At 43.3% G+C, this 23,824-nt stretch overlaps 2 protein-coding genes across 2 annotated transcripts in view; one reads left to right on the top strand and one right to left on the bottom strand.

Annotated features, from left to right (window-relative positions):
- The window catches only part of FBXO8 (F-box protein 8), a 57,998-nt gene extending 37,590 nt beyond the window's left edge, over positions 1 to 20,408 (bottom strand). Inside the window, exons 1-2 of the mRNA XM_083170846.1 lie at positions 20,246 to 20,408; positions 5,797 to 5,895 (exon numbers count right to left, since the gene is read on the bottom strand). The gene's annotated coding sequence lies outside the window, so the exon portion shown is untranslated. The remainder of the gene's footprint in view (positions 1 to 5,796; positions 5,896 to 20,245) is intronic.
- A 124-nt stretch (positions 20,409 to 20,532) lies between these two features.
- The window catches only part of CEP44 (centrosomal protein 44), a 57,081-nt gene continuing 53,789 nt past the window's right edge, over positions 20,533 to 23,824 (top strand). Inside the window, exon 1 of the mRNA XM_083170834.1 lies at positions 20,533 to 21,179. The gene's annotated coding sequence lies outside the window, so the exon portion shown is untranslated. The remainder of the gene's footprint in view (positions 21,180 to 23,824) is intronic.

Genomic DNA, 23,824 nt, shown 5'->3' with positions numbered 1-23,824 from the left:
CAGGGGCACGGCTGTCGAGCTAGCGCGACAGCCGTGCCCCTGTCCCGTTCTCGGTGAGCTCGCCTGGAGCTCGGCAGTCGGGATTCAATGTCCCGGCCGCCGAGCGGCGAGAAGGGGGCGTGGCCGCGAGTTGCGGCCGGGAAGTGACGAGCTGCAGCCGGCAGCTCGTCACTTCCCGGCTGTTCTCGGCAGAACGAGCCCGACAGCTAGAGATGTCGGGCTCGTTCTGACAGGAAACCCTGTTCAATGCTGTCGGGGAAGACAGCATTGAATAGGGCCCGTCGAGCATCTCCCCCACGGGAGATGCTCGACGGCGATTGAATCTCCCCCATAATGTCACACAGACCCGCCCCACACTCAACGAGTTCCACATTACCAAAGCAGTGTCAAAATGAATTTCTCATGTTATTGGGATATCTTTCAATATACGTACTGTAATGTATTGGTAATTTCTGTTGGTATAATATTATATAACATGATTAGTATCCTTCTATGATTCACTTTCATTAGGAACCATGTGGGTATAAAATAATGGGCATATTTGCTGCTATAATATGTGTAGGGATACACAGACAATATAATTCCATGTGCTCCCTTGTCAGTGTAATGTGATGGGCACCTTTAGCTCATTATCAGATGGTATAATACAGGGATGGGGAACCTTTTCCCCTCCAGCTGTTGCTGAACTACACATCCCAGCATGCACTGCTACAGTTTTGCTATTTGGCCATGCTAAAACGGTGGCAAAGCATTCTGGGATGTGTAGTTTAACAACAGCTGAAGGGCCAAAGCTTCCCTATGCCTTGTATAATATATAGGAGCCAGATACATAGCACACGTTTTATATACATTTGTAATAAAGGTTTATTTTAGACTATTACACAAATCCCTCTGTGCATGACATTAGTGCACCAAACACAATACATAACTCTTAAATTTACCGATATCACTTCCCTCTACCAACCTTTACATATAACATCTGTTATATGAGGCGGTCCGATCCACTCTCCACAAAAAATAATTAATTCCTGTATTGTATTTATTTATAAAAAAAAAAAAAGGGAAGAAGGGACACCCAAATGAGCTTCCTGCCTAGGGCCCTGTGAGGTCTGCATCCAGCTCTGCTCACAGAGCTGGTTGTTTAGGGGCTAATTCATATAACCATATTGTAAAATAGGTCGTCTGCACAGTATTTGCTTTAATCAACTAATACAGTGGTTCCCAAACTTTCTTGAACCGGGGCACCATAGAATATCAGCATTTATTCAAGGCACCCCTAGTCAAAAAGTTTTTTTACGGATAAATAAAAAAAATAACGTAAATTTCGCTTAATTGTTCCCCTCAGGTTCAGTTTTGTGGTGGGGAACATAGCTGTGGTTCTGTCTATACATTTTATGATTGGCTGCCACCAGCACTTGTTTTGCCTATCACTTTGAGCATAAATATTTTGTTTGTTCGTGGTCCCCCAACCCGTAGCACCCATGCAAACATCACAAGGCACACAGTTTGGGAACCACTGAACTAATATATTAATTAAAATTTAGCTAGAAATTGGTACTTAGCTGCTAAATAACACAAGTGTGACTAATTTGTGCCTCTGTATTCATCATTTTATAGTACATTCCACCTAAGAATCCTTCTTGGTTTTCTCTAGTGCTTTACTTAACATAGATGTTCCGTCCATGCCTTCTGCAATACAAAGGCATTGTATTACCTTTTAATACGTCTAATATGTTTAGAAGGGTAGAAGAATGTGCTAAATATAGATCACTGGCAATGTGATCTTACAGAATGACTGCGTTTGTAACCTTGGCTGGTATATATAGAAGTGAGACACTGTGCAGACCTCATTGTCCCATACATTTGTGACAGCCGAGAGAGGTGAAATGAGGTAGAGACTGTTTACATTTGAACAAGAGTACAATGTTGTTTAGATGGTAGAGGAAAAAAAAGGTACAGTAAACAGATGCAATTACCATGGTGAACAAAGAGAGAGCTAGACTGAAAGCCAGCAGAACTAAAAGCTACAGTCTGGGGTTCTACATCACAGCAGATTCAGAGTCTTTGGTAGAAATTCTGAAACCTTCTATTGCCACCCTTGTAGGGCTTTCTTTTTAATATAATTTGGACAGCAAACACACATATTTGGCACGCCGCAAAAAAAAATTCTGTTTGAACTCCTGACAGGAAACAGGCCAATTGTGGGCACTCAGCAAGACTGAGCAGAAACTGAAGAAGCAGGCAGCAGTCCTGTGAAACGTGTAACCAAAGTGTATGCAAAACTGATCTAAGCGGTATTGGATTGTTCACTTTTAAGTCATTGAATTTATGCACTACTAGGTGGCCTGTGCAAAAATTTTGCATGCAGATGGGCCAAAAGTCAATATTTAGCTTCTATTTATAAACAATCAATACAATTTGCAATTCTAAATGAATTGTTCAGAAGTGGAGAACTTAATCTTCAAAATGGTACTTAACTGATCGATATTGGTTTATGGTGTGTACACATGGTGAGATTCCATTGCTATTCGAGTGATAGGCAATCTTTGCTATCTCTGTACTTTTAAAATACAATTCATACAATCAGCATTCGATTTGCACTATATAGTCATTGCTGCCCTATCTGGGTTTTGATTTATGCTGTCACAGGAGCGCGCATCAGGATCGAAAGGTAAAAAACCTGTGCGATCTGCATACGATTTTGACTATATAGTCAAAATCTAATGTCAAATCTCACCTTGTGTACACAGCATAAGAATGAAGGGAGAAAAAAGGATCCTCACCAAATATCACCTTCTATAAATAATATATAGGAAGATGAATCCTTAATAAATAAATAAATACTCTTCAATTGGAACATGGTCTCCAGAAAGGAATTTATCTGCATTGTGCCACATTACAACCCAGATTTAGATTAAAGTGTTCCAATCCCTTGAACACAGTGAAGATTTTTGTAGAACGCATGCTTTATGAGAAGTCAAAAATATACTTAAGCATGGGAAAAAAAGGTGTTAAGGCCCATACACACTTGAAGATTTTCAGCTGAAAATCGGTCAAAACAGCCGTTTTGATTGATTTTCGGCTCAAAATCGTCTCGTGTGTGTGGCCTAGAGATTGCCTACTAGCGATGATGCGCGCTCCTGCATCATCGCTAGGAAAGTGGTTCATCTGCTGGTTTTACCAGCAGATGTGGCGATGATGGATGGTTTTTCATCCATCATCACCGTGTGTGTACGCTGCCGGGCTGAAAGATTAACCACTTTCAGCCCGGCGGATCACCCCACTGCGCCCCCACCTGTCATACTCACCCTGTGCTGTCCGCGCCACCCCGCTTATCACCAGCCTCCGTCTGGCCGGCCGGCCGGCTGCTGCTGCTGCTCCCCGGCCAGGCTAAACACCCATCTCGCCTCGCCCCGCCCCACCCTGCTCAACACGGAGCAGGCAGCAGTGCTCCCTGCAAAGCACCCTGCTGGCCCCGCCCCCCTGGCCACCAATGTTTATATTTTTCTGCCAAATGCCACCAATGTATTCAATTAAATGCAGCAATTGAATACATTGATACGGTGAGAGCTGCCGCGTCGCTCCACAGGGGTGGCGGGTGATGTGGCGACGGCCGCCGAGACGCTCCGGGGGAACATGCCATTTAAATAAATACATAGGTGGGCAGTTTGCATCCATTGGTGGCAGTGGGCATATAAATATATAAACATTGGTGGGCAGTGTTGGCGGTAACATATACATTGCTGGTCTGTGCCAGCAATGCATAAATTATCGCCAACACTGCCCACATTATTGAGCAGGCCAGCAATGTATCCATTACCGCCAACACGGCCCACCAATGTTCATATATTTATATGCCCACTGCCACCAATGTACAGTATATATGGAACCCTTGGAATTCAAACCCAGACCATTTATAATGAAAGATTTTCAGCAAAGTCTTTTGCCTCCTGAAAATCTCTTTGGGGAAAATAGCTCAGTGTGTACGCACTACTTTGGTGAAAGATATATCTATCAAAGATTTTGGCAAGGTCTTTTAAAATAAAAATGTGTGTATGGGCCTTTAGGGGTATCTACCAGCCCAACTGTCCATGTGTCACTCTGTAACATTACCATCCATCCACCTTATTTCATATTCAAACATGGGGGAGGGGGTATGATGAGGAAGGGTCACAGTGACAGATCATCTGGCTGTGGTCGTATCCAGGGTAGATTTCCCACTGTCATTTTGCTAAATTGCGGGATACACATGCCTTAGGCAACAAATACTCAATACTGGGTGTGTTTTTTTTTTTTTATCTCATTTTTTAACAAGAAGGCTGGGGGGTGGCAGTATCCAAAAACACTCGACGGCCCTCTAATTGGCTGAGAGTGCTCTCAGCCAATCAGAGGCCTTACATTCAGGCGGCTGCTGATTGGCTGAGAGAGCTCTCCCTCGGCCAATCAGAGGGACATCCAGTCTTTTGAAGGTCTATTTAAGTTCTGCTGCCGCCACTGACCACCGCAGCATGCCAGCCCTCCTGTATAGTGCTCCACTACACCGACGCCAGAGCTCCTGCCACCCATTGCCCAAAACCGCCGCCAGCGCTCCTGCCCCCACCGATTGCATGTGATCGGTCATGCATTTCAAGAAATATGTGACCTGACATTTGACCGGCGGGCCCACGCATCGTGTCGGGTGACACTTTCGTTGTGCATACAATCCTTCGATTTAATTCACAGATGCAGTCGAAATCTAAGGATTGTATGCAATATCGCCCTAGTGTATGGGCAGCTTTAGATTTGGGTAAGGTGTGTTCAAACTGAAATCTAAATTGCAGTGTAAGGAAAGAGCAGCCAGCATTCGCTTTGCACAGAAACAATAGAACTCACCCATCTCTACTCTCTCTGCACAAGTTACATCTACAGTGCATACACTATTGCACATTTTGAGAACAAATTTGTCCTGCGATCAGGTCTGAATTAGACATAATAACATAAAGATACATTTGGCTGTGCACTTATGTGTACACAATGTTTTTTTGTGAATTGTAATGTATATTTATCTTTTTGTACATTGCATTTTTATTGTGGAAATGTGTGTATGTAACACTTTAATTCAGTGAAACCCAGCGCTGTCCACCCATTCTTGATAGAGTTATAGATGACTAGTTTGATATAAACTTTCCTACGCAAGTTACTGTACACAATTGAAAGTACTAAACAACATGGTTCCTCCACCTTCCGATACCTACAGGTAAATCAGTTGACTCTACAGGTGACAGGAAGGGTGCGACTGGTTGGTTTAGTAAGGGCGTTCTGATGCAATTGTAGACTATGAAGATATGCCAGTTTCGAAACTAATCTCTTGATCCAGGGGTGAAGCTGATACACATGCACAATGGTAAGACAGATATGCAGCCACGTGTTTGGGTAGCGGTGGTGTGGCAGCATAGGTGGTACAGGAGACCACTCACAATGTTATCCACACACATACCACTGCATTCAACTCCAGAATGCCTATTACTGTTTGTAAGTAAGTTTCCCCAATAATAGTACATATATAATTTTTATTTAATTTAACGCCATTCCGGCCAATGGATTTAAAGCAAGTTTTCTCTTTCTTTTGACCCTAGAACTACAGTGGAAGACCTGGTAACTTGATGAAAATACATTCTCCATAAAGTTATCCTTAAAAAGGAGATGACAGGCCAATAATGCAGGAGGAGCTGTTCTTGGGAATGGTATACCTACTAAACAAACAACACATGATCCCAGTTGTTGGGTTGCAGAGTTGTCAATGCAAAGCCAACTTACTTCAAATGGGATGTAATAATGCAGCTCCTCAGCACATGTTCATGCTCTTGGGATGGGCTACCGACACTGACCGATCACCATGATTTTCATTCTAATGCTCTAAAAGAAAAACAAGACACTTAATAAACAGAAGTGATCGCTGGTGCAACACAGACACAGAAAAAAATGCAAGAGAGATTCAAAAGTTGTATTAATAAAATATACAATAAGAACAAAAACTATTATATTACATACAACCAGTGGCGGATTTTACCTATGGACTGCAGACCCCCCCACTCCAGGTAAAATCCGTGTTTGTCAGTGTAGCCATATGCAATCCATGACTGCACTGGCTACACTGTGACTGGCGGTGACTTCCAGTCCAGGTGGCAATAGGTTTAGAGCTGGCTTCCTGTAGAAAGCCAATCCCTACCTTATGGCACCGCTCAATCCAGCTTCTATGGGCTGCAGTCCATAGAAGCCTGAGGTTTCCACGATTGTGCATACACCAGTCCCAGAACCAGCTGGATCCTTTGTGAATGTTACGGGACCCAGAGCTGGAAGCTTTATCCTCTCTAGGCACTAAAAAATGGATTGGCTTTGAACCGTCTACGATCCTTCTTTTATCACGGTTTGATTTTCTGGGTTTTTTTACCCGGTATTTTGACAATGGAGCAAATTTGGTGATTTTTTAAATGATGGACATTGAAGGCAGCTTTCAAACCCCATTAATCTGCTATATAGTGAATGCTGTGGTTTTATGCCTCTAAATTTAACCAGCTATCAGCTAATAACAACACAGCGCTGCACAGTGCTGTGTGTTAAGTGATGTGTCAGGGCCAGTGTTCTCCAGTGAGCAGGGCCGCCAAGAGAAATCCTGGGCCCCAGTACAACAATTTCCTGGGGCCCCCACGGACGGACACACTCTACGGGCCCGTTGTTATGCCACTGCTTCCAAGGTGGATACACATACAACAGTTTACACTGTAATTCCTGTTACACATGTCACACACCCATTACATATTATACCACATGCCATAATGCTCATTACACGTTATGCCACACACCGCAATGCTCATTGCATATTAAGGGGTTAACATGCTCTGCCAGGGGTTAACATTCTCTGCCAGGGATTAACCTATCTGCCCTGATTTACATGCTCTGCCAGGGGTTAACATGCTCTGCCAGGGGTTACATGCTCTTTGCAAAGGATTTACACATACCCTCCAACATGGCCCATTCCATTAGTTACAAAATGCTCTGTTCCTGGACTTCCCTGCCAGTGGCAGTTACAGATGTGAGCCTGCAGCACAGTCCAATATTCAAAAAGGGAAGGGCATATATACTGCCACCCCAAGCATCACTGCCTGGACTCACTGGCAGTTGATGTGACTACCCCTCTTTGAATTTTGGACTGTGCTGGAGTCCAACCTCTGTAACTACCACTGGCAGGGAAGTCCAGGAACAGAGCATTTTGTACATAATGGAATGGGTCATGTTGGGGGTACTTGCCACCAAATAGAAAAAACCCTGTGTGTCCAGACCAGGGCCCCCCTGACAGGCCCGGGCCCGGGTAAATTGTACCTGCTCCCCCCCTCTCTCGGCACCCCTGCCAGTGAGACCACTGGGCCCACACACACACACACCTCAGAAAATGCCTGTATATCGCTATGTGTGTAGGCCCCATTACTTGATATATAATAGTGAATCTTGTAAAGAGGTGTTGTTGTTTTTTTTAATCTACAAAAAACTTTATTTGGCTGAAGAGTGTACATGCAATATTCAAGTTATGTTAAATAACAAGATAATTGTTTTTCACATGCAATTGATTGTTATACTATTGAAAATTTTATTATATTTTGAAGGCAACTTTTGATGTTATTGTCATGGAAATGTAATGCAAAGGCCAATTAAAGATGGTTTAAAAAAAAAAAAAAAAATCTACAAAAGAAGCTGCATTGTTAACCCCTTCCTGACAGAGCCAGTTTTTGCGTTCCTGACAGAGCCATTTTTTTCAAATCTGACATGTTTCACTTAAGTGGGGATAACTTTTTTTTGCTTTTACTTATCCCAGTGATTTTGAGATTGTTTTCTCGTGACACATTGTACTTCAAATTAGTGGTAAATTTGGGTCGATACAGTCTGTGTTTTTTTGTGAAAAATACCAAAATGTCGTGAAAAAATGGAAAATTTTGCAATTTGCAAAATGTCACATTTTCTGCTTGTGAGACAAATAAACATACCACTCAAAATAGTTAATAACTAACATAGACCATATGTCTACTTTATGTTTCCATCATTATTTCAACTTCCTTTTCATTTTTTTGGACACTAGGAGGCTTCAAATATGAATAGCAAATTCTCAAATTTTCAAGAAAATTTCAAACACTGATTTTTTTAGGGACCAGTTCAGTTCTGATGTGACTTTGAGGGACTTGTATGTGAGACACCCCCATAAATGATGCCATTTCAAAAACTGCACCCCTCACAGTATTCAAAACAGCATTTTGGAAGTTTGTTAACCCTTTAGGTGTTTCACAGGAATTAAAACAAAGTGTCGGTGAAATTTCAAAATTTCTTTTTTTTTGCAGAGTTTCAATTTTAATACATTTTTCTAACGAATACAGTAGATTTTACTAGAGAAATGTGACTAAAAATTGATTCCCCCAATTCTTTTGTTTTCATAAATATCCTATATGTGGCCCTAGTGTGCACGGTGACCAAACCACAGGCTTCATAATAGAAGGAGCACCTACTTGATTTTGGAGCCTCCTTTTTATGAGATTTTTTTTTTAGGCACCATGTAGGTTTCTAGGCACCATAAGTGCTAAAAGTTAGGAACCTCCCCCACAAGTCACCCCATTTTGCAAACTACACCCTTCAGGGAATTCATTTAGGGGTATAGTGTACATTTCAAACCCCCAGGGGTTTCACCAATTTTGATACAACTGGACTGTGAAAATGAAAAAATTTAATTTTTCATTTTCACAGCTCAGTTGTATCAAAATTGGTGAAACCCCTGGGGGTTTGAAATGTACACTATACCCCCTGATGAATTCCCTGAAGGGTGTAGTTTTCAAAATGGGGTCACTTGTGGGGGGGTTCCACTGTATGGGTGCTTCAGGGGTCATTCAACCAGAATCTGTGCTGCAAAATCCAAAAATCACTCCTTCCCTTCTGAGTCCTGCCATGCACCCAACTGGTATTTTTTGGTCACATGTGAGGCATTGCCGTACTCGGGAGAAATTGGGGCACAGATTTTGGGGTGCTTTGTCTCCTTCATTCCTTGTGAAAATGAAAAATTTTGAGCCAGATCTGCATTTTTGTGTAAAAAAATGTAATTTTTTACACAAAAATGAAGATCTGGCTCAAAATTTTTCATTTTCACAAGGAATGAAGGAGACAAAGCACCCCAAAATCTGTGCCCCAATTTCTCCCGAGTATGGCAATGCCTCACATGTGACCAAAAAATACCAGTTGGGTGCATGGCAGGACTCAGAAGGGAAGGAGTGATATTTGGTGGTGGAATGAATGGTGGGTGCTATGTCGCATTAGCAAGACCCCCGAAGCACCAATACAGTGGAACCCCCCCACATGTGACCCCATTTTGGTCACCAGCTTTGGGAGGGGGGCTGGCGCTGCGGCTGGTGGGGGGTTGGGAGGGGTGCTGGCGCTGCGGCAGCCGGGTGGGTGGGAGGGAGGGGGGGCTGCCGGGTGGGATGGGGGGGCTGGCGATCGGTGGTGATCGGTGCTGTACTTAACAGCACCGATCACTGTGTTACCGAGCGGCTTAGCCGCCGGTAACACAGAAAACGCTGCAATTGGCTGTTCACATTTGAACAGCCAATCGCAGCGATCGCCGCGAGGGGGGATGTCTGCTGTCAGGGACAGCAGACATCTCCAAACTGTCACCGCGTCTATAGACGCGGTGACAGTTTAAAACCATGACGTATATATACGTCTTCGGTCGGGAAGTACCTCCCGACCATGACGTATATATACATCATATGTCGGGAATATCTATCTATCTATCTATCTATATATATATATATATACACACACATATATATATATATATATATATATATATATATATATATATATATATATATATATATATATATATATATATATATATATATATATATATATATATATATATATACACACACATATATATATATATATATATATACATATATATACACACACATTATATATATGTGTGTGTGTGTGTGTGTGTGTGTGTGTGTGTGTGTATATATATATATATATTTATTCATTCATGCCACATTTTATTTTTGTGCAGCTTGATGCTGCTGCTGCTGCTGCGGGGGGAGGGGGGAGGAGGGAGGAGGGCAGCGCTGCTGCGCTGACCTGCCGGGGGAGCCGGGGGAGCTGCTGCTGCTGCCGGGTGAGTGCCCGGCGGGTGGGAGGGGGGGGGCTGCACATCGGTGGTGATCGGTGCTGTACTTGACAGCACCGATCACCACCGATCCCTGTGTTACCGAGCGGCTTAGCCGCCGGTAACACAGGAAACGCTGTGAATGGCTGTTCAGATTTGAACAGCCAATCACAGCGATCGCCGACCGGGGGGGGCACCCCTGCCCCCCCTGGGCGGCGAGGGGGGATGTCTGCTGTCAGGGACAGCAGACATCACCTAACTGTCACTGCGTCTGTAGACGCAGTGACAGTTAGAAACCATGACGTACATTTATGCCATGTGTCGGGAAGTACTTCCCAACCATGACGTAAATGTACGTCAAATGTCGGGAAGGGGTTAATTTACTAATGGGGGTTATTCCGACTGTAGGAACGTCACGACAGTCAGAATCCCGGGCTGTTTTTCACTCAGCTCGATTGTAACTGGACAGTCGTAATTCAATGTATCGACTATCAAGTGTCAGGAAGCGCGTGTCAGCAAAAAACGGCCGTGAATTCGACAATCTACAGCCGTTCCCAACAAAACAAATCTGTCTTGTTTCAAAGTCGGATCTTGTTGGAAACAACCTGCAATGCTGTTGGAAACGGCAGCATTGAATAGGCAGGGGCCGCTATTTCCGCTGACTGAAATAGCGGACGGTACTGACTATTTCCCTAAGCCTTATACGGTATAAGGCTTAGGGAGATAGTCAGTACTATCTAGACATTTTGGTGCCATGCCAGAAAGGGAATTGGTGCCCCCCGCCCCCATACTCAAAATATGCACAGTGCTTGCTGAAAATTTAGGGGCATGACATTTAGAAGGGGTGTGGGCACATTAGTACCAATTCACATTACACCACATAGTTGTGTCAGTTATTCACATTAGACCACCCAGTGCCACTTGTACACATTCCACTGCAGCTGCACACACAGGGTAACACCACCTCAAACTGGTACACACACAGGGTTACTACTACACTGCACCGGCAAACACAGGGTTGTAGTGCTCCTCGCATACAGTGTTGCATCAGATACAGTGTCTGTGTCCTCACTTCAAGGGAGACAAAGGTATCGGCAGTGCAGAAGTACTGATAGTGTTGTCATTGCAGTTGTGTTGGCAGTGCTTACAGTGTAAGGGGGGGGGGGGGGAATTGTGCGCTCTTAAAGGCTGTCCTGCTGTTGCTGGCTACTGCAGAGAGAAAAGCCAGCGCCCAGGAGCAAATAAATGCAGGAAACAGTCAGCGTCAGGGCTGGAGATTTCAAAAGTTCCATTGAAATGAACGGAAAACCGCTGGTTGGCTGAGAGCCATGACAGACTGCTCTCAGCTAATCAGTGGCCACCCACTGATTTCAAAGGGAACTTTGAAATTTTCAGCCCACTGCCGCTGCCTCTCCCTCTGCAGTAGAAGGCAGCAGCAGAATGCACAGCGGGGAGAGAGCCTCTCCTGCCTAGCTCTGCAGACAAGGGGTGAGATTCAATAGGATGAGAGATTCAGAAAGTGAGAGATTTGGTAAGAAATCTCCAGGTTTTTTAAAGCGGCAATCATTTACCCTGCAAAACCAGTTTGATTTTGCAGGGTAAATGACTGCCGCTTTAAAAAAACTGGAGATTTTTTGCACCAAATCTCTCACTTTCTGAATCTCTCATCCTAGGTGTATGCCAGCGGGTGCGTCCACAGTGCGGATGCCCTGTGAGCAGGGCACCACTGGCACACACCTAGTTATGGCCCTGCTTATATCAGTGGTTCATAAACTTTGTTGCTATTTTATTCACAGGGCCCTTAAAATAAAAGTTTTTTTTATTGCTAAATGTGGGAAAAATATATTAAATTAAGTAAATTGTGAATACCTGCCATCCTTAGTGTCAGTTAGGTTGTGGTGTACAAGTGTGCTTCTGATTGTCTGCGTAATTTTTTATTGTCAGCCGCTAGCGCTGGTTTTGCTTATCCCTCTAATTTATAAATAATTTGATTTGGTCCTGGACCACCAACCTGAGGCACCCCTGCAAGAGCCCTACAGGCACCCCAGGGTGTCTAGGCACATAGTTTTGGAACCACTGCCTTATACAGAAAGACAAAGTTCCTGCGTGCTTGTTTTCTGTTTAACATCTGATCAGTTAACTTACATCACCTTTATTTTTGTCCCAAAGGTCAAGGTTTATTGTACAGTGACTGGTGTTAGAGGCAGCTACATGTCACCAAGAGCTGTAGGCGGATAGCATAATTAGCTACATATTTCTAGAGGTCAATAACTTGGTATATTTGCATAATGGTAGTGAATAGTGTTATTATCCATGTCTGTATAAGCAATTCTTTATGTTTTCCTTATCTTTGGTGCCACAAGGCAGCGTTGGCCATTCATAAACAAATGACAGGCACAATGTGGGCTTCATATTGATTTAGAAGCATATAAAAACAAGAGCAAAAAGGAACAAACCCTGTTGCAAATGCATTTCCTTGTTTGCATGCAGGGAAAATACTGAACACTTTTGCATGTGTCTAGCAAAACAAATACAGGGCAGCTTTTTTATTTTTAACAATGTAATTTAGAATTAATCTAGAACATACTCAAATGTTATTACCCAAGTAAAAACATTGGGAGCAAAAAGATTTCAGGGTTTGAAAATGTTATCAATGTTTTTTTAATTGGGGTACTCAAAGTTCAGTGAAACGTGTTTTTGGTTGCCACAAACCCATTTTCGCTGGTTGGGCCCAGGAACAATGGGGGAAATTCAACGGGGAAATTTACAAGGATTTCAACCTTATGGAGCAGGGTTGTTACCGGGTTCAACCCGGGGTCCTGGCCGGTGCGTCTGGTCAGGCCAGTGATCCACACAGGCGGGAGGCGCAGATGACAGGACAGTCAGCAAATGAAGAGGATGCAGCTCTCCGGCGCCTTCACTGCAGCCGGAGAGCTGCCTCATCTGCAACCGCTGTCTGACCTGTCATCTGCGCCCGCCGCCTGTGTGGATCACCGGCCTGCACCGAGGAGTGGCAACCCGGGGCGGGTACTGTCCACCACCTCCACCGCCATCCCACCTCTTGCCCACCTCCTTCCCACACCAGAAAATGCAGGGACTTTTCTGGTGTGAAAGGGGCCAACCCGGGAATGCCCCGGCATAATCCCTGGGCCGAATTCCCGGGTAGGTTCCCTGCATTATCTGGTGTGAAAGGGGTATTAAATAGCCCCAGCAAGTCTATTACCTATGATCAGCAATTGTGGGTAACAGGATACCCCCATAAATCTATGCACACTTTAATTATTTTCCACTATACTATAGCTGGTGTAATCCAGGTGCAAAAATTGCTTTTATTTTTTGCTACGAACTTGAAATCAAGCCCAGTATGTCAGGACTTCAGATCAAAAAAATGTAACATTGCTAATTATGATGTAGTAAAATATTATACTAGTATATTACAATACAAAGCAATCACATGGTTTCTCTGGCTTTATCCTTATATTAATAGTCTCCTGAACATAAAGACAATCTCTATTACTTAAGCCTAAATGTAGCCTAAACGCAGGGCGATTACAGCCCATTTTCTAAGCAATCTCACTAGATCCCTTAGAAAATAACCCTACATCGCTCCGTGATAAGCTATGTTTGAAAAATGACAGTTATGGGGCCTACACATGTAGCGATATACAGGCATTTTCTAAGCACTCTCACTGGCTCTCTTAGAACATGTCCCTACAACCCTCAGTGTTTAGGGGCCATAGCAATAGCAATGCGTGGCCCCATGTGTCATTATTTCCCGGTGTTTAAGCAATCTAGCATCGCTCAGAACGTTTCAGCATCGCTGAATACATCTGCCCGCTGTTGGAAAATTCCAGTTAGGAGCTGATTGGTTGGTGCTTTATCTCTCACTATTTTTCTCTCTTAAAACTATGGTAAAACTGCTCAGCAAAAAAGTGATTTCACACTGTATGTTAAATTAACAAATGTTTTCCTTTTCAGGTTCTTGTGGAAATGTTGGGGCGCCTGCGTGAAAATGAGTTTGCGTAAGGCTTTGAAGCACTACTTAAATTCAGTACAGTGTAGAAAACAACAGCAGATTTTTTATTTTATTTTTAATGACTTCATTAACCTACATTGAGCAGCACAATCCATGTGAACAGACTGTGTGCCCTTAATACATTTCAGGATTTACTGTACATAAGCCTCTGCTTAGAGACAAACAAACCGACTCTCTCCTTGCCATGTCGGTCAACCAATAGGCATAGGTCTGGCTTTATGTAGAAAAAAATGGCTTCACACATTTGAAGTAGAATCACTTGCTTATTAAATAGTAAAAGTAGTGGGGAATTCAAATGATGAATGGGAATTTAGCACCCAGCCTAAGTACCCGGAAGCAATTCAAGGAATTAAAGATGTTAAGGGGCCTACACACAATGCTAGATTGCTCAGCACACAGCTATGTGTCATTCAGCACACAGCGCTGTGTGCAGCTTCACCCATGGCAAACGTCAGGTCTGCTGCCGATATGGCACACCCGCAACAAGCCCGGAATCCGTACTTTACGCTTCGGTTAGCAACTCAGGGGGTTATGATCAGAAATCCGTAATAAGTTCTGCCTCAGGGTTTCTCATGCAAATCAATTTAGAATGAAGCTAAATGAACAAGCAAATGATTCACCCCTGTAATAACATTGCTAATGTCACTTTATAAGGGTTTCTAATTTTAATCTTATTTGGTTGTACACAAGTGTTTGTATATAAATAAAATTATTATTGATATTATTATTTTGATAATGTCCAAAAGGAGCATTGCACTTAACTCAATTCCCCTTTGCACCGTATCAATATAAATGCCTTGTGTGGGCCATACATCTACAGTCCCTATTCTAGTGCTCACTCTAGGAGTGACTCCGGGCAGGGTGTTGGGGGTGGACCGGGCACGGGGACGTCACAGCTGGGGGCGTGCCCGGGCCGCCACCGTAATGAAAGAGGCGTGCTTGGGCCGCCATTGTCATCAAAGGGGGCGGGCCCGGCCGCCACAGTCATCAAAGGGGGCGGGCCCGGCCCCTCCGGATCCACTGTGCTGCCGGGGAAGCGCCAGGCATCGCTGGGCTTCCCCGTGAGGCTGTTTTAGCGGGGTGCTGCGAGACGGGCAGGGTGCATTTTGCCCTTTAAAAATCGGGCAGGGCGCAGCGCCCCGCTAAAACAGCCTAGCGGGAACACTACTATTCCCCGTTCTGCCATCGATGATCGGAGATCAATACCAATAATTTTTTTGGGTCAAGATCAACAAATAAAGGATTTCCATGATTGTTTGACCTCAGGAGAACAGGGAAAAGGGCCAATCTGTTGCAGATGTACAGTATGGGCTGAACACTGAAGCTTAAAATAAAGTGACAAAATCAGTGAGAGTTGATCGAAGGAGCATACAAAAATTGTAAACTCTACAGTTACCTTGAATAGGAAGCCTATGGAAAGTCTGGTGTCAGGAGTATGGCATTGTTGCTTATCGGCAAAATAGTTTCTTTATATAAAAAAAAAAAAAAAAAGGAAGAGGACAATGGCAAAAACAACCCCACTTCAGACTTCACCTAGTCCATGGGGTTATGGTATATTAGATCTACAATGTCCAGGTCTACAGTTATATGGTCGACCACACTAATGGTCGACAATGAAAAGGTTGACAGGAGTTTTTCTTGGCATCTATGGACACTGTCTAAGTGTACCGCTACACTCTCCTTGCTTCAGGCTCTGTGCCTTGCTGCGCTTGGCACACTATTATATTCTCCCTCCAGTGGATGGTAGGGTATGAATTACCACCTGTCAGCTCAAAATTTTGCTAAAAAATGCATGTCGGCTTTTTTCACCATGTCGACCTTATAACTGTCGACCTAGAGTCAATCTATCATGAGTCCGGATACCGTCCATGGACACCTACGATGTTGTTTACCTTCTCTAAAAGTCCTTGCAAAGATGCCAGGCACTCATTACAGTTGAAGGTGTGTTCCCAGAGAATGACCGAGATGTAAGGAATGCTGAATTAAATGCAGGTTACACATGCAGGCCTATGCTATAATACCTACAAAAATGTAAATGTGAACTATTAGGAGCAGGAATGGAATGTCAGCAATGTTCTTCTGTACGGAAAGAAAATAAATATATTCCCCCCCCTGTGACTGTAGATGAAAATAGCAAATTAAAGGGTATTACAATCTAAGTACATAAGTATTAGTTTGTGCATGCAATAATATTCAGGACAGGTTTCCCACCTGAACATAGGGCCTGTTTCTAAATAAAACTTACATTTTAAGGGGCCTACACACAGGGAAATGTTCTGAGCGAGGCTAGATAAAATGTGATCTCTCTTCAAGACGAGATAAATACCACCCTTATGGGGTCTACACATAGAGATCTAAACGATCTCACTAGCGATCGCTCTGTGTGTACACTGGATAAATCTAGTTAATCGCTGGGGTCAGCGCCGGTGTTCTCACGTAGAACACTGGCACTGACAGATCTCTCAGTGGCACATCGCTGTGCAGTACTGTGTGCTGAGCGTTCTAGCATCGCTCATCTCTCCATGTGTAGGCCAATTTACGCTAAAAGCAATATTAGATTTACAGCAGTATTCCAAATACAAAGCATAATTCTACTGAGAGATACATTGAAAACATGAGGGTAGAAGTTCACAGTTCATCAGGACAATGGCATTCATTCTGGTTGACTCAGTAAGCTGCGAAGCTCGCAGCTTACAGAGTCCCAGAGGGAACTCCCCACCACATACATAAGTATGCGCAGATGGAAAACATCGCTCCCACATATGATTGCGTGGGGGAGCGATTAATTCAGAATGGCCACCAATATCACACATAACATGTGAATAAGGACAATAAATTTACCAGTATTGAAGACTTCCATTTGTCTTCGGTGACCAGATTAAAAAAATGTTTAAACTATAAAGTACACTATCTAATGTATCAAGAACACACTTCCATAAAAAAAAAAAAAAAACACACAAAACAAACTCACGGCTGTTCAACATAAATTACGCTTGGCCCTGCACGGACTAGAGCAACTTTTATCCAACTAGTTGCTTGATTGGACAGATGATCTGGTACTGTATGGTAAACAATCAGCAGTTTGTACACACTCCCAGGAAAAGGGACAAAGGCATATAATATGTTAAATCAAACAGATTGACATATAGTACCTTGTCTGAATGACAGTTCTATCCATTACAAATTACATACTGTATGCTCCCATCCAGTACCAGATTTTTATTCCATCCAACCAACTAGTTTCATGTGTTGGATGAAAGTTAGTGCAGGCCTAGCCAACCTGTGGCTCTCCAACGGTTGTGAAACTACACATCCCAAAAAGCCCTGCCACAGTTTTGCTATCAGGGAATACTAAAACTGTATCCGGGCATGCTGGGATATGGAGTTTCACAACAGCTGGAGAGCCGCATGTTAGGCATGCCTGATCTAGTGTATAGTCAGCATTAGCCAACAGCCTTCTATGCTTGAGTTTTAAAACAGGGTTTCACAAATGGATACAAGAAAGAGGAGCCAGTCATTTCTAGGACAAAAATGATCCACATGAGAGGTGCCTCCCAGGACAGGTCGGGTAGCTGTTATATGAAGCAGTTTTAAATTGACCACATATCTCCTGTGAACTACAACTTGTATATAACAGTTTTACCGCAAATCAGAGTGATGCCCTCCTATAGACTATGCTTTTTAAGCATTTGTTTGCCTGGTGACCATGGTAACACCATTTTGTCAGTGTACTGTGTACCCTTACCATGCAGGTTGAATAGTTTGGAAACCATTACAAAGAGAAATAAAGAAAGACTGTATGCACCACATAAGAGTCAGCATAACACATCAACAATATGGGGCAAGTAAGTAGTTCATTTACTTTAAATGGTCTAAGTTTTGAATTTGCTAAATTATGATTTGAGATCAGGACCCATCTTGCACATGTGCAGAACAGGCCCTGTGAGTGCGCAGCTTCCCGACTATGGGGGTTATTCTGATTCACTCGGAAAGGCACAATCATTATCTAATGGACAAAACCATATGCACTGAGGGTGGGGCTGATGTAACATGTGCAGAGAGAGTTCGATTTGAGTGGGGGGTGTACTTCAAACTGATATCTATATTGCAGTGTAAAAATAAAGCAGCCAGTATTTACCCTGCACAGAAACAATAACACTCAAATCTAACTCTCTCTGCACATGCTACATCAGCCCCACCGGCAGTGCATATGATTTTGTCCATTAGAGAGTTATTGTGCCTTTCCGAGTGAATCAGAATAACCCCCTATATGCACCCCCATTGGTCGCTAATGATGTCCCCCTTGTCTGTAAATGCAGCTCAATGCCATCAACAACTGAACTGCATATTCTGAGTGAAGGTGACGATGCTGAACGATATCATTCAGTTCATATGCACTATATAATTTGCCTGGGAGTTCTGCGGACATCGTTAACAATATCACACATGGAGCTTATCTTATAGTGTGTACCTAGCTTTGAAATGGAATGCAAACTTAAAAACAAGTGTATAGATAGAAAGATAGATAGACAGATATATAGATAATATTAGGAAGCACTCTCCAGCTCAAATGTACGCAGCAAACCTTACAGCTGTAGGATTTGCTACGTGGTTCATGCGGTGCTATTGTTGTTACATTGGATGTGACTCCTGAAGACAGTCCCTCATGGGACAAAAACGTTGAGTATCCTCTATTTACAATGTAATAAGTCTTAATTAAAACACAGCATTGTTTTATCTGCACATTTGAGCTGGAGAGTGCTTCCTAATATTCTCTATATTTATGGACATTTTTTGTTCTGGAGGACTCCCCTACAGTTACGTGTAAATGGATGTGAGTGCGATCTTTTTGAGATAGATAGCAAACAATGACAAGTCAGGCAGTGGCACTCCATGAGTTCAAAAACTGCAACGTTTATTAAGGAAACCAACGTTTCGGGGTGTGCAAACCCCTTTTTCAAAGTTGTACAAAAGTAAAAAGTGTTACAAAAAACCTTTAAATATATAATAAAAGTGTTTACGCACAGTGCCCTTGTCCTGGGCGGGATCTCGGCATACATGCATGCTTCCGATCTGAGCGTTAGGGGGCCGGTTTACCCTAACATCCGCTCAGATAGGAAGCACGCATGGACGCAGAGAAGCTGCCCCGGACAAGGGCACTGTGAGTAAGCACTTTTGTAATGTATTTTAAAAGTTTTTTTGTAACACTTTATACTTTTGTACACCTTGAAATGTAATATATATTATACCTGGGCAAACTAGGCCAGTGGATTTGCCAACACAACTGGGCGGGTATTTGAATTTGCCTGGGCAGCTGTGATGTCAGTGCCTGCAGCCAGGGTACAGGCGCTCACACGGACAGATATGATTATATATGCTCTAAGGCTGAGGCTACAGGTCTGTGAACAACTTTCACAGATATATCGGATTTACACACGCTGACTTGCTGGATATACAATTTGTCACTCAAGCAAACAATATATTGTTCTATAGTGTACCCAGCCTAACAAAGTAGATGCAATATTGGCTTTTAATGGTCTGGTTATTTTTTCTGACTGATATTGAAATTAAAATTAAATTATGTTATTTAAATATTTTTGCTACATCATAATTTTAAACAATAAGCAAAAACAAAGATAACTGAAAACATACATACACATACACACCAGAAAAGCTCATGTGCCCTTCACATCAATAGCAATACCACGTACAGAATACTGTGCATACCATAAAGGGCATATTGACAGGAATAGGGCTGAGGAGAGGAAGGCAGGTGGTGGGTGATCTGTGAGGCTGCTACTGCTATAGAGTTAAACAATTTTGGCGACCCACAGAGACGCAGCTAATGGCAGCCTGGGTAGATGTGCCCCCCGAGCACACACACTGCCAGGGCACAATAGAAGGTATAAGGGGTCACCGACCTATACAATGTTTACCTCCCAGTGTGCTGCTAGGCAAAAGGAGACAGAAACAAAACAACACATGATAAACATAGTCCGACGACTTAGTGCAATGTGATGCCAACTTACACCGATCCTATCGGCCGATCCTTCCTCGGCTCCACACTCCCTCTCTCTCTGCTGTCAGCAGCTCCTTAATCTCCCACTGGATTTTCTTTTCCTCCTGTACACCAAGTCACGTGACCGTGATGTCACCCGGCTACGATAACGTGGTTGGGTCAAAAGTGTTCTCATCTCCAAATGCGCTGTTCGCAATTGGTCGCAGCTTAGTGAGGGAGCAGGAAGCCTGTCTTTGTTGCCACGGTAACGCCGCCCAAGCCGTTTGAAGTGTGGTTGTGTCATCAGGAGAACTCCGCCTGCTGTCAGTGTGCATGCAGGCTCTTCCAACCCCACTCTGTGTGACAGGGCAGCAGGCAGGGCAGGAAGCGGCGTCCATGCTGTCACTAGCGAGGATGTGACGTCCCTGCTGCACATCTTCTGTGTGTGTACCCTGCTGAGGGTAGCAGCTAGACTCCCTTTGCAGGGAAGACCTTGCCCATAATGCCCCGTACACTTGTTGTCAGTCATAGCCATCTTCACCTTACAGTGACATACTGAGCCCCAAATGTGAACCTGCTATACAGTGCCGGCTCCCAACCTTATTATTTTACTAATTTCAAATGGGGCTGTATGGTAATCTCCCAATAAAATATAATTTTTTAGATTAATCATGTTAAAAGTATAAAAAATGAAGCTAGGTCAATATTTAATTACCCAATGTATCGCCGCCGGGCTATGCTTTAATTCCACGCTTCTGACGAAGGATCAGTGGATCCGAAACGCGTTAAGCGTGTCTTGCCTATTCCATTTGGACCTTTTGGGTGCTGCAGTCATAAGGAACTTGTGGAGTGAGTACAGAGTTTACCAGATCCGGAACTGGGACCTCCACCATCTACACTCCAAGGACTTGAGGATTGAGCGATTCTCACCCATTTTTTACATGCTGTCATTCTTTTTAAAAATTGTAAGTGTACATCCTATTAAATTCTCTTTGTTTTGAAGTTATGCACATGTATCTCCTCTGATTTCTTGCATATCAAATCAATATACTACTGAGGGGTGACTGAAAAATTTACTTCTAAGTAGAGGAATCGGATGTGAAAATCTTACAATCAAGTGGGAGGACATTGATTTTGGTGACATTTCCATTATTATTCCTCACCTGGGGGCAATCCACCTCCTTTTGGGAACACTGTCAACGCTATATTAGTGTGCTACCTCCTTTCTACAAATTGTACTTAATTCCAATAAACCAATGCAGCATAGCTGGAATTTTGTTTCACCTGCCTGTAAAACCGTGTGTTTTAGGGCACAAATTAGGTGTTTTTTTCAATGGCTCAAATGTGGAAAAAATATATATATATATATATATATATATATATCAGGATATGACCTTTATTTATTGTGAGTTTTGGGATTGCAGGAAGCATGTGCATACCTACCAACTGTGCCTTTTTTCGCGGGAAGGTCCCGTTTTTTTGGGACATTCCCGCGTCCCTCCAGGGGCCAGCAGTGTCCCGCGTTGGGGGGCAGTTGGGAGTCCCCCCTGTGAATGGCTGGGGACATAACTAGCAGCTCCCAGAGCCTATAGCTATGCCCCCCACAGTGGGGCAAATGGGGGCATGACCTTGTGGCAATAGGCCCCCTTGTCATGAGACCACACCCCCAAATTTTTGGGCGTGGGCCACATCCCTCCTCCCTCAAGCTGAATGTTGGGAGGTATGCATACGAGTTGCGTAAATGTGCAAGTTTAGCATTAAACTTGCTAGGTTTGCTAACTAGGGATGATCAATCAACCATTGATGATTCAAAATCATTTATGGTTTATGGTCGATGTAGAATAGTTTTGACATCGACTGGGGAGAACCAGATGGTTTCCCACCATAGATGTCAAGCTTAAATTAATAGTTTTGATTTTCTTTTTACCCCAAGGGGCCGGGACACGGAGCATTGCTCCGCTCCTGACACATGTGAAGCCCCACTCCCGTGTTTTGATTGGCCAAGAAGCTAATCAGTCAAAGAAAATGGATGACCATTGATAGGTAAAAACATTTATGGTCAGCAATTCCATAGTCTGACACTATCGATGGCAAGTTGCACTATTGCCTTTGAACGCAACCATCGATGGCAAAGATGGCCATCCCTACTCGGATCCCATTACATTTGGCCAATAGTGTTTAGGAACAACTTTGTGCTCTACAAATCCAGGGAGTGATATTGTTAACTGTGATTATTGTTATGTAACACTGTAATGGAATGTAAATAAATATAACTTTACAATCTACTAATACATACAGAGAGCACCACTTAACAAACCCAGTGTGAAATTTCAGAGGCCATCAGGCCCGTAAAGCAAAAAGGGTGTGAGGCTTTGCGATGGGTGTGGCTTCATGGGAAGGGTGTGGCTTCACATCCCAAACCCTGTGTTCTTCACTCCAGGGTGTCTGGGAGATGTGGGCTGTTTCTGGAGACTGCTGTGCCTGCAGCCTCAGCTACTGTACTTTGACAGGGCAATCTGGATGATAAGCCAACATGGTCTAGGTTGACAGTCAATAAAGACAACATGTCGACATGCTTTTTCACAATATTTTCCCCCATTTTATGGACTTTCATGTTTGCAATCATAGTGGATTACACGAATTGGGGATCCACATGGTAAGGTGTCGATATTGACACCCAAAAACTTATGTTGGCCTTTTCATGTGTTGACATTTTGGTATTGGCCTATTGACTGTCCACCCTATGATCCATTCCTGTGACAGGAGTCAGCTGCTGCATGTAATATTACAGTGCAGCACTCAGCTCCTGTTGCTGAGCAGCCACAAGCATTTTAGTGTCACCCCTCAGCAGGTGACACCCAGGTGTAGCCCGCACCCCAATATGATGCCACTGTACATATTTGTGTTGTATTATTTATTCCGTCACAAAGTTAACAGACTTCAGTTTAAATATCCTAATAGCCACAAAAATTTCGTAGATGTAAATCATTTATGGCAGCCCAAATGCGCTAGTCAGAAGTTATATTGTAATATGCAGTGGTGTAAGTTCCTCCCAGTTGCCCAGAGGCAAGATAAATATTGGTGCCCCAAATAGCTCAATCAGTATGGAGTTTGTCTCCAGTAAGACAGGTTATGGGTTCTAATACAGGCTGTGACACTTGCAAAAATTTTGTCAGGAGGGGGAGTCAGCCACAGAAGCAATATCAGCGGCTTTCAATCAACTGATTCAAACTTGCATTGGACGAGAGCTGCCTCCTTGGGAGCAGGAGCCCAGGGGGCAGATTACTCCATTGCCTCCCAGAGTTACGCCTCTGGTAATATGTATCCATAATAGGAATTGTAACAGGGATAATAATTAATAGAAACAAAGTAGACGGCGCTAAAGGACAATATAGACACATAGTATTATAGCAATGATAAAATGCAAATTTATTTATACAATTATCACAATATTTAAACAGTTATAAAATTGAGAACACCGGCCGGTGATATATATGGTTAAAAAAACCTAATGGTGCGCATCTAATAATTCAAAGCATCTCTAATATACTACATATGGTTTGCACAAAGAAATGTGCGATACTTTATAGCTAACCTATGCTATGGCTGA

This window comes from Crinia signifera, chromosome 1 (genome assembly GCF_055691185.1).
Source record: "Crinia signifera chromosome 1, ASM5569118v1, whole genome shotgun sequence".
Taxonomy (NCBI): domain Eukaryota; kingdom Metazoa; phylum Chordata; class Amphibia; order Anura; family Myobatrachidae; genus Crinia; species Crinia signifera.
The sequence above is the reverse complement of the archived record's forward strand: the minus strand, read 5'-3'. Positions and strand labels throughout refer to the sequence as shown.